The sequence below is a fragment of the Ooceraea biroi genome, chromosome 11 (assembly GCF_003672135.1).
Source record: "Ooceraea biroi isolate clonal line C1 chromosome 11, Obir_v5.4, whole genome shotgun sequence".
Lineage (NCBI taxonomy): Eukaryota > Metazoa > Arthropoda > Insecta > Hymenoptera > Formicidae > Ooceraea > Ooceraea biroi.
In genome coordinates this window covers 7,875,229-7,888,181 of record NC_039516.1, presented here as the reverse complement: position 1 = coordinate 7,888,181, position 12,953 = coordinate 7,875,229, and positions in this window count along the sequence as shown.

Here is a 12,953-nt window from a genome sequence, read left to right as displayed (position 1 = left end):
GAGCATTTTCTATTAGTTGCATTCATGACCATTGCTGTCTTATAAACTGTATCCAAGTATTCTAAAAACAGTTTCCGATTACGTCCACTGCAGCAACGTTGGTTTCCATCGTCTCAACATGTCATCAAGGCTTCCATGTCATGATAAAGCCATACGTTTGCTATATATGTGGCCAGTATGAAGTCGCTCATCTTCGTAAATCAATCAATGATGATATAAAAGGTATATCACGAGTGCTTTAAAATACCAATGAAAACTTGGACAGTCATGGGTTCCAAAATGTGTTTGTAATTCATGCAAAGTAATGTTAAATCGACGAAACGAGAAACCAATTTTCAGAAACCATCTTGGAACCAACGTTTTGGCGGAAGCCCTCAAATCACGCCAATGATTGCTTCTTCTGTTCCTGCAATACAATGGGATTCAATGCAAGAATAAAAATAAAATTGTTTATCCGATTGTAGCTCTGTCAAGCCAGCTAAGAAGGGTAAAATGGTATCCACTTCAGAGTTGCGAGATCCAGCAGAACAAAGCAGAAGCTCAATCACATTTGATGAAATAGAGACTGTTGAAATCGAATACGAAGAAGTGACTTTGAAGATCCATCATCTTCCAACAATACCATTTTATTTGGTCAAGATGATCTCGATGATCTTGTGCGTGATTTGGGTCTTCCAAAAGATTCATCTGAAGTATTAGCCTCAAGACTCAAAGAAATATGTTATTACCGGAACTAAAATTTCTGTATACCGTAATAGGGAAAATGCTTATTTGGAATATTTCACGGGACGAGAACCTTGTTTATTGTAAAGATGTTAGAGGACTCATCAATGAATTCAAACCTGGTTTATATGTTGCAGACAAGTGGCGGTTATTTATAGATTCCTCAAAAGCGAGTCTCAAAGCAGTCTTACTGCATAACGGTAATAAATATGCCGCGATTCCACTCGCTCACTCTACTACATTGAGCGATCGTATAAAACTTTAATGTATCTTCTCGAGAAGATTGATTACAACGAACATAACTGGTTCCTTTGTGGTGACTTTAAAGTGATTAATATGATATTAGGTTTACAATCGGGTTTTATCAGTATCCTTGCTTTCTTTGCGAGTGGGATAGTCGTGCTCGTGACAAACATTGGGTTCAAAAACTTTGGCCAGCAGAGTCAATTTTGTTGAGGGATCAATGAATGTAACGAATAAACATCTCGTTGATCCAAAAAAATATTGCTGCCCCGCTTCATATTAAATTGGGTTTAATGAAGCAGTTTGTCAAGGCATTAAATAAACAGGGCAAGTGTTTTCAGTATTTACAATCCAAATTTCGACATCTGTCAGATGCTAAGATACATGAAGGGTATTTGTCGGTCCAGACATTCGGTTGTTGATGAAAGATGACAGTTTTACTCCGACTATGACTGATACTGAGAAAAAGCTTGGATAAGTTTCAAATGTGTGGTTGAGAACTTTTGGTAATAACAGGGACCACAATTATAAAGAAATTGTTTCATCTGCTTAAGAACTTCGAGAACTTAGGTTGCTTGATGAACATGAAAACATTTTCTATTCTCTCATTTAGATTTTTCCGGAAAATCTTGGTGCTTTAGCGAGGAACATGGTGAACGCTTCCACCAAGATTTCAAAGTGAAAGAGAGGTACTATCAAGGTAGGTGGGATGTCCACATGATGGCGGATTACTGCTGGTCTTTAAGAAACGAATCTACAATGAATGATCACGTAAGTCTCAAAGAAGATCTTTTGAGGAAATAAGAACTCGTTTCCATAAGAAAGCGAAGCAATCAATAAATTCTGGTTGAAGGTTCGGAGGTATGTTACTCAGAATTTAAGGTTCAAAAAATATACACAGTCTTGACTTAGCTGCCGGACGCCACGCTGTCTTGCCTTAATCGGCTGAATGCTTGAGTGACGTTGTTCCCAGGTATCTCCTGAGTTCGGTGGTTCAGATTCAAAAGGTTCAGAGTTTAGGTATTGGAGAGTCTGACTCTAAGTTGAGGTTTTTACGATCAAAGATTACAGATTCCATTTTCGGAGTTGCGTGTTCGAGAGTGGAGGACAAAGAATTCAAAGTCGAGGGCTTAGAGTTCCAAAGCTCAAGTTCAAAGTTTCAATGTTTAATGAATTGGAGGCTTAAGGCTTTAGGAAGTTACAAGGTTAAGGGTTCACGGCTGAAATATTCTGAGCTTATATTCTGAGATTATATATTTAATTTCACTGGATTTGAGATCATTGATCTAAAACTTCGCATTCATGACATTTTGATTCATGGGATCTGGGTTTCAAGGGATCCGAATCCATAAGTTGTTGTTTATTTAGTTCGTAAGCTCTTCTTCAATAGACTTGGTTATCTCAAAGGCTGTCGTAAAACACTATCAAAATATCGCAAATTGTTTACATTTAACGTTCCTGTAATGGTATCCTGTACACTACTGCTATCGTTAGCAATGATATCGTTTCAACTTCAAAGTGCAATATCTCAGCAACTAGGAATCGTATCAGGGCAATCGAAAACGCTATTTGGAGGGGAAGAATGATACTTTCTGATGACGAATACGGTAATAAAGAAAAATCTCAACCTGTTGACGTTACATAACCTCAAATATGCCCAAAAGAGGCATTTTTTGCACTTTTAGATTAGGATATCTCAAAACTTGACGTGCTAGGGCGAAAAACCACCGGGATTGGATTCAGCGCACGAAAAACCTTCGGAATAACCTTGTCTGGTCTCTGAGTCTAAAAAGATTTTTTTTGTAGACCTGTGTTATTAGCCAAAATATTCCTAACAATCTCGATGTTGGAAACATGAAAACGTGGGTCCGAAAGTAAAATGGCTCTGTCAACTAGATTAGTAATCACACCAATTTTGTGGTTGTCAGGATGATTAGAAAGATAATTAATATAACGCCCAAAAAAGGTCGCCTTTCTAAACCAATTGGTTATCAAACATTGCCATCCCTAATAACAATCGTATCCAGAAAATTAATGTGATTGTCATTTTCAAATTCGCATGTAAATTTTAACCGCGGTGATAATTGTTAAACACTCCAAGAACCTCATGGACCTTATTAACAGGTAAAATTGTGAACACATCATCAACATATCTCAAAATATCCGCAAATTAAAATCAAGCAATCCAATACAGTGCGTTTCTAAATCCTCTAAACCAAATCAGCCAAGATCGGCGACAGAGAAAAACCCATAGGACTGCCAAACACTTGTTCGTAAAATTTATTATGAAATTTAAAGCAAGTAGAACTCACAACAGTGCCATCTCAATTGCAAATTTAAACTGGTTCAAATTGAATTTTGTGACCTTAGAAATTAGGTGCCACCTTTTCTCAATACTATTCAGTACTAACTCAATGAGTATATTCGTGAACAAAGATGTGACATCCAAAGACACCAACACCTCATCACTTTCAATCTGTAATTTGTTAACAATTTTCACAAAACTTCAGTTGTCACCAACATATGACTTAGGTTGAGGGATAGAATCTTTAAGTATCTTATGCAGAAAATGCGCCACATTGTAAGTCGGGCTACTGATTGCTGATACAATAATGCAAAGAAGGTATCCCGGCTTATGCATTTTCGGTAAACCGTAACATCGCGATGAGTTAAATGTCATACTATAGAGTTTCTTGTAAGTATACTCATCAATCAATCCATTTTGTTTCCACCCGATTACATCTATTAATGAATTTTTTGAAAATAATGTTTTCAAACATTTTGAAAAAAATTATTTAAAAAATTTCATTACCGTCATTAAATACGGGCGTTTTTTACCATGAAACTTTTGTATAAAACATTTTTGTATAAAACATTTTTCGATATTTCGAATACTTTCCGAGATATATCGAGAAAAGCAAAAAGCCGTCTTACGTTTGAAGGGTGGTTTTACCCCTTAAAACCGTTTTTGGGCCGCAACGGATAATTTCTAAATTCATCTATTAACCCGTCCTACATGTGTATAAAGTAAAACGACCTGCCGGTTTTATCGTGTCGTCTGTGCGCGGATATGCTCGTCGGCTATGGGTTCGGTAACGTGAGGTCGCGGACAGTGAATAGACCAATGTATAAGATGAAAATGAGTGTTTATTTCAACGCCTGTTGCTTGTAGCAACCCGCACTAGACTGTTTGTGTGCTCGCGTGCGAGACTGTGTATTCGTAGATACACCGCTACACCTACAATTTCTTTTGATGCGCAGGGCGGCGCGGCCCAATGCGTATATTACGCGCTTTCGCGACGGACGTACCCCGTGGGGCGTGCCGGATGTTGTCGGCGCGTGGAACACCTGTCCCCTTCTTGTCCCGTCGCGTACGTGGCCCGGTTGGTTGGTGGTGGGCTGACGGGGGAACCACGACCCGTAGTGATGGTGGATCGTAGACCTCGTCGCTCGGCCGAATCGCGTGGTCGAGAATGCTCGACGGAGGCGAAGAACGCTTCACCCCGGGCACGGATCGGTTGCGAGACGGCGGTCAGGAGTCCTCCTCGTCCCTGTTGCCGAGAACGCTCGGCGGAGGCGAAGAACACTTCACTCCATTGACGGTTCGGCGAGAACGGTCTTGACGGATGTTCGGTCGTTTGCTGAGAACGCTCAGCGGAGGCCAAGAACGCTTGACCCCGTTTCGGACCAGATAGGTATTCAGTGCGAGACGGGCTTAGCCAAGAACGCTTGGCGGAGGCAAAGAACACTTTACCCCGGTGTTCACCTGGTTCGCTTGATTCGGATTTGGAAAGCGGATTTCGGATTCGGAGTCGGATCGTAATGATCGGAGCGGATCGGAAAGAGTGATCTCGGTGCGCCGATCGCAGCCCTTTTATACCGGGCTGCTGTTTACCCGGTACGCGCAAGTGGGGGCTCGGAGGCGACGGCGTCGGGGCGACGGTCAGAAAACAAGTCGGAAAAATACCCCGACGCTACGCCACCTTCCGGGCCTTACCCCGGCGGTTAATTTTATATATAATTTATTGGGCGCACAGCGCCTTGTCGTCGTCCGCCGGATGTTCGGGCGGATGGCATCGGCGGATGGTCGGCTGGACTAGACGATGCAGAGGGGTACATCGTTACAAAAGTTTCATCAAAATAAGAATTTTCCACTTCGCGATGTCAGTTACTCACTAACTATTTGTTTTTATAATTGAAAAAGTAAGCGAAAAACTTTCCATTAATTACTCTGTTGTGGAATCCCAGTGTCTCAGAAACGTGATTTGATATCTACGTAATTGATTACCTACCTTGCCAGCACAATACGTGACAAGCATGTCACTACGATGTCACTACGTCTTGTGCACGTCTACGCGACGTACTTGCAACGCACTGTGCAGGCAGGGTACGTAAACTTTGTGTGGAAGTTAGAATAAGTATTGGTTACGATCAATCTGTCTTTCTCAAAAAACTACAATAACACGAAGTCATCGAATCTTTACAAGGTAAATGAGTGAGAGAAATGTCGTATTCCTGACTCAATTCTGAGACTTTTTTCTCTTTCCAAAATTGTCTCCGAAGCTTACTTTATCAATTATAAAAACAAATAGTTAGTAAGTGTCTGAGTGAGTGAAAAAGTGAGAGTGAGTGAGTGAGGAAGTGGATGAGAGAGAGATAGATAGATATGTATTTATCGCGTTCTGGGCAATTACCCCTCAAGCGTGAGCCGCAAATAAAAAAAAGAAAAAGAAATTAAAAAAAGAAAAAATAATCAAAAATTAATTATCCAACATAACGCATAAGCAAAGACCTATGAGAAATCTAACTATATAGTTGTTTCTTTATAAATTCATATAATTCTATTTTAAAAATTCTTAGACTTGATGCGGACCGCAAAGTTGACGGTAAATCATTCCAAAAGTAAGCCGACACTACGCTAAATGATCTTTAACACATTTCCGTTCGGCACACAGGGACAGTGAACAAATCAAGTGACAATCTTGTGTCTCTAGATATGACCTCATTCCTAAAACTAAACGTGTCATACAAAAGTTTGGGATTCTTCTTTGTTAATAATTCATATGTAAGGTAACCTATGAAATAGAGTCTACGCTGTTGTATTTTGAGCCATCCTAACTGTTCAAAAACGAAGTTACATGTTCACAGCTTTTAATGTCGAAAATAAACCTTATACAGATATTTAAGAAGCATTGCAGTCTGTTATTTTGCTCTCCCGTAATATTTGTGAAAGCTGCACAGCAATAATCGATCTGTGGCAAGGTAAGAGATACAATCAACCTTGTTCTTAAGGTACAGGTAACAGATGCTTGCAAACTTTTAATTGATGTACCGTGTGAGTAATCTGCCTGACACCTCCATCCACATGTCTATTCCATCCTAGAGTGTTTGTGAGGGTTACGCCAAGGTATTGTACTTCATCCAGGTATTCTATCCTCCTGCGTCCAACACAAAACTGTTGAAGACAATCAAAATGGATTGCTCTAATATAACGTGTCCCAAAAATTATAGCGTGTGTTTTATCAGGATTTAATACTAGTCCATTGTTGTTTACCCATTCTGCAATTATACAGATTATCACGTTGCATCAACGCAATAATACCATCAACTCGTCCGGACTACAGTGCATATGGATAATCAAGTTGTCAGGATAAAATATATATTTCGAGATCAATGGCATCTGTTTGAAATCCGATAGGTATAGAATGAAGAGTAGCGGTCCTAAGACCGAACCCTGCGGTACTTCCATATTAGTATGCACAGCAGAAGAAACGTACCCCCCCCCCCCACTATCACGTATTGCCTGACTTCTTCCCGTTAAATATGCGCATAACCATCTCAAGACAGAAAATGAGAAATTAAAAGATCTTAATTTTTGTATAAGCATATGGTGGTCAACCTTGTCAAAGGCTTTCGAGAAGTCGAACAGAATCGCAGCAGTGACTCTTTTGCTATTCGCAGCTCTCCTAATATCATCCACTAGAATGAGTACAGCAGTTTGAGTAGAATGGCCCTTCTGTACGCAAATTGTCTATGATCGAAAAGACGTCGCTCTTCAGCAAAGTTTCTGATCTGATCCGCCGCGAGTCTCTCCAACACCTTGGATACCGCGCACAGCAGCGATACAGGTCTGTAATGTGAGAAGTCCATTGGAGTAGTAGTTTTGGATATAGGGCAAATATGTGCCACCTTCCACAATTCTGGAAAAACACTCTATTGGAGTGAGAAATCAAATATATGCAACAGAAAAGGCGCTATGCATGGTAAGGCCACCCTAATCATTTGTATGGACAGATTGTCACAACCAACCGCCTTCGTTTTTATTCTATTAATAGCTTTGAGTATATCCGAAATATCAATGTTGCTCCAATAAAACTTATCATCATGGTAGATCATATCACCAAGAAAAAAACAGAAGAAGTCATGCCTGTTCTGGTAGAGATTCCTGCAAAATACTTATTCAGTTCTTCCATATTAACATTTTCTCCAGTGGTTTTACTCTTCCTTGATTTTAGGAGTCCAAGCCGTCGTAATCCATTCCATACTTCTTTGGCATCTTTACAATCCCCAAAGAATGACAAATAGTACTCCGTTTTCGCCTTCCTAACCATTAATTGGACATGATTTCTTACTTCCTTAAACCTCGCGTTCATCTCATCCGTTCTTCTTCTGCGCCAAGCTCTTCTGGCATTGTTTCTCTCTCGCATTTTTGCCTTAATTTCATTCGTCAGCCAGGGAGCCGGAAGCCTCTTCAATTCAGTGCCGCCAATTCATGGCCGCGGGCCGCGACTCACCGAAGTGATGGGAATGACGCAGACAAGCACTGAGCACTTCGGCCGCCTTCGGTTAGTAGACGAAAGCAACATATAGTTTGCTGTCTCCGTCTGCCTAATGCGATAATCGGCTCTCTCTCTTTCTCTCTCTTGTTGCTTCTCGTCTACTAACCGAAGGCTGTCGAAGCGCTTAGCGCTTGTCTGCGTCATTCCACCACTTCGGTGAGTCGCGACCCGCGGCCACGAATTGGTGGCACCGCTTCAATTTGAATTCTCTCATTGGAGCTTGTCTGTCCAAACAATCATGTAGAGCTCCATTCAGCAAAGCCACCTTGTCATCAATGGATTCTGACATCATTATTCCATTCCAGTCGTAGTTATTCAAGTGGAGATGAAAACTATCACAGTCAAAGCTTTTAATATTTCGCCGCTTAACAACGCCACGTCGCGTCGACGCCGCTCAATTTTAATATCGTAATCTATATATATTAATTCATGCGCAGAGAGATATGATACATCATACTGACTAGAACAGCAGAGCTTGTCTATATCATCAACAATACACAAGTCGATAAGAGTACTAGAATTCCCCACATGATGCGTTGCCCTTAGAGGAACCAAAAAAAGTCCTGACGAGTCAATAAAAGATTTTATGTGTTCACTATCATATGTAGTACTGTTTAGGTCACTATTAAAGTCTCCAAAACTTATAGAATTTGAATAAAGTACATGCCATTTTAAGAAACTTTCCTCAAATTCACTAAGATAGCCACAGTGAGGCGGTCTACCGCCTCCTACCGTAAACTACCGATAACAGCACCATAGATGCCTTAAAGCATTTTATCTCCACGATAATATTAGGTTGTCCCAAAAGTTTCTTTCGTTTTATTAGTAAGTAATACATGCACAATATTTTACGTTTAATGTTATACAGAGATGTTCAAAATCTGTATCGATCGTTACTTGTTACTAGTTATCAATGTATCGAGTACCTAAATTTCATCGTTATTTCGTTACACATGTAGCAAGATGCTACTGTTACGCGTTACAAATCTACCGAATAACGAAATTTATTGCGTTAGTCGATACTTCTCTAACGAATAACAAAAACTATTTTGTTACTCGACACATTTGTAACGCGGAACGAAATTGATTTTGTTATCCGTTCCCATATGAAACAGTCGATATATTTACATTTCTGTTGCAATAACAGTGAGAAATCAGAAATGATAGAATTATAAGAAAAAAAAGACACATAAACATTAACACTTTTAGTCAAGAATAATGAATAAGTTGCGTATATTATCATAAAGCATTACCATTGTTTAGCTTGGCGTATTATAAATACAATTGTGGTATGGCTAGTAGCTATTAGCTACGGATTACATACATTATATACATTTTTTCGTCGAGAGTACTCGTCACGTGTGATCACTTTATCTCAAACATCGTATTGTAAGGGTCTAAGAAGCGATAGATCAAAATACCCCCCACCTATCGATATTCGGGCCCTATCGTCGATGGGACAAATAGGATAAATAGGCCAAGAACAGAAAACAGCCAGAGTATAACATTGTTATATTACTGAGTTATATGATCCATTCTGCTCTATATGGTATTATGCGGCTTCCTCCATCTCTCCGGAAGCCGCCTAATACCATCCTTCCAAAACTTTTGTGATTTACTAGCAAAATACTGTTCCAAGTGCATTTTTATGTCATTTATTGAACTAAAATTTTTACTGCGAAGAGAATTTTTTAAGGAAAGAAATAAATAATAATCACATGGAGCAATATCCGGAGAGTACGGAGGATAAGGTAGAACATCCCAGGCAAATGCTAGCAATTTGTTTCTAACGACTAAAGACACGTGGGGCCTGGCGTTATCATGCTGGAAAACGACACCTCGTCTGTTCGTTAATTCTGGTCGTTTTGTGCTGATTGCTTCTTTCAATTTGTCCAGTTGTGAACAGTATTTTGTTGAATTAATAGTTTCACCTTGTAGAAGCAGTTCATAATAAATGACACCCTTCCAATCCCACCAAATAGACATCAAAACTTTCTTCATACATGATGCAAACTCGTTGGCAGTATCGTTAGCACTATTGTCTTTTTTAAAACAATGAAACATTACATGTCGCAAATGCTTCCTTTGATTTTCCATACTTAAAGGCGTAAGAAAGGACGTGTACAACTCTCCAAGGTGAACGAAACGTATTCTACGATAGCTAGACGACGACTGAAAAGGATGACATCAATGTCTAAGCGATAAGATTGCCTGTTTATAAATACTGCTCGATGAAGAGACTGCGTGCAGGCCGCGAAAGAAACTTTTGGGACAACCTAATATATTCTAGCTTTCTATTATACTCGTTGCTCAAGGACTTTCACCTCAATGCCCTCGATCACATAGATAGCCACTCCTCTACAATTTTTGCTGATCCTATCACATCTATGAATATTATAGCCCTCTAAGACAACCAGTCCATCCGATATTGAAGGTTTCAGCCACGTCTCAGAAACACAGATGATGTGAAAATTTGCCCTTAAGAAATGTAGTCTAAACTCATCAATGTGTGGCAGCAACGATTGAGCGTTGACATGGCACATTCTCAAATCTTCTAACACAAGCTATTTACTGTCCATAGTTGATGTACGATAGTCTTTCAAAAATTCGCTTCTTCAAAATAGGACAACTCTTGGCATCCAACGCCACATGCCTTACATCTTCTTTAGCATCCATACGCATACAATTTCCACATTTCGGTTCCTCGCTCCTCCGCTTACATTCCCTCATCTCATGCTCCTCTCCACAGTGACCACAAAGAGATTTACCCTTACAGTCCCTAGCGAAATGGTCAAAATGCAAACACTTGTAGCACTGCAATACCCTGATGTGATCTGTCACCCTGCAAACTGCGTAAATACACTTTTTCCAGCGCAGTCAATCTATCTCTCAACTCTGGCTCAACCTCAATCACACAACTTGACATTCTTACTGTTTTTAGGTGAAAATATATGAATAACTTTCACTTTTTTTCCATCCTCACTCTTCATTCAGATTTAGAGCCATGAGATTCTCCCAGACTTCCTCCTTAGTCATATAACCAGGGACTCCGTGAATGATAAGTCTTGGATTTACCTTTAAACGCTCTACTACTTTTAATCCTGCCTTAGCACCAGGATGATATTTGATGCGTTCAATATCCGGTGAATTTGCCTCTATTTTTACAGCATTCCTCCTAAGCGATATTCGAGTCATGGTCTGGAGAGCCTTTTCGTATGATGGAGTGGGTCCGTTGGTAGAAATTGAAGGTGTGATGGATCGCTTCGTGTATAAGGACATACTAGACAAATAAATTCTTCCTTACGCTAAAGACAATATGCCTCATGGATGGATTTTTCAACATGATAGAGATCCAAAACACGCTTCAAAGATCGTATCACAGTATTTGTCTGCCAAAAAAGTGCGAGTTTTAGAATGGCCTGCTCAATCCCCAGATTTAAATCCTATTGAACACCTTTGGGATGAACTTGGTCGCCAAGTAGCCAATAAGAGACATTCGAATAAACGGGATTTATTCAAAACTTTAAATGAAGAATGGAATAAAATCCCTCGAGACACAATCATTCGCTTAATCGAGTCAATGCCACGTCGTTGCGTAGCAGTCATTATTTCTAAGGGTATGGCTACCAAATATTAAATATTACTAATATTTTTTAAATATTTTCTTTGATTCAATTGATTTCTGTGATTTGAACAGACTTGAAGTTCCTGGCCCGATATTTATGATCATGCGTCTTTTGTTCTTTGTTAAATAAAAAATTAATTATATATTATTTGTTATCATTAGCATCGATTATTTACAGTAAAATATGTTACTTTATTTAGAGTTAAATGAATTGTTTTGTTCATTTCTCCTAAACCCAAAATATGGAAAAAATCTGCCTGACCCAAAACTTTTGATCGCCACTGTATATACATATAAAGAAATATAAATATAGAATTAAAAACAAAAGGCTAATATCTAATCTAACTGCAGCATTTTAATTGCGTTTACGATTAAATTTTTAAGATATTGACTAGATATTATGAGTATATTATGACTCTATTGAAATAAATATTGACTAGTAAAATATGATTCTAGTAAAATAATTAAAGACCATTAGATTTATATTTTTATACTTGCTCTCCGTATAAATTTTGCATTATATAATTTTAAATGTTCAAAGTCAATCTCAAAATTGGTACAATTTATATTTTCAGTTTGAAAACTAGACTGAACTATACAAACAGCGGAAACAGTATCATTAGATAATCAATTCCTTTTTTTATTTTTCACATCTGTTACTATAGAAACAATTCGTTCAGCCTCAGCATTTGAATGAGGAAAGGAAAGAACTATTTGAACCAATATTTTTAAATGTGGAAACAACTTTTCTTCATCAACATCATCTTCAAATTCTACTATTTTCTTCCATATTTCATCTAATTCTAAAGAAGCTAACTCTTTTTTTCCGTCATTATTAAAAACTATTGGTAGAATTCTCCATTTATAAGCTAATTTATTTATATTAAATTGCACGTGTGTAGCTATATAATTTAAATATTTAATTTTTATTCTATCTTCATCATAAAGAGCAATGAGGATCTAAAAAATTTAATTGTTCAAAAAGCATATCTTTATACAACATCTTATTATTTCATTAACTGCTGTTGTATAAAACTCTAAACATTTAATTTTAATTTCTCTCACATCGTCAGGTGAATAATGTTTCTAAAAACTCTTCACATTCTGGTCCACACAGATAGCATCTATATGTCGTATATGTTGTATATTATTTTCATTATGTACATCTATTAAGAAATATCTTTTATTGCATTTAAATTCATAAAGTTTTGAGCTAATTGATGAATCAATTGTTGGCTCTTTTCAAATAATTTATGTATCAAAATCTTTCGCGATTGAAAGACATTAAATTAATAAGACGTTAAATTTATCAAAAAAATTTAATACGTATTTTAAAAATAAGAAATATGCTTTAATTAAGTTATCACTTAATTGTTGTAAAATATCTTCCGCAGATATTTCAATTTATCTTCTAAAACTGCTACAAGAAAATAATTGTTTAAAATGTTCCAATTCTCAACAAGTCTGTTAATGCATTTTCCTAAAACAATCTAGTATTTGATAATTTAATTTATTGCTTTCCA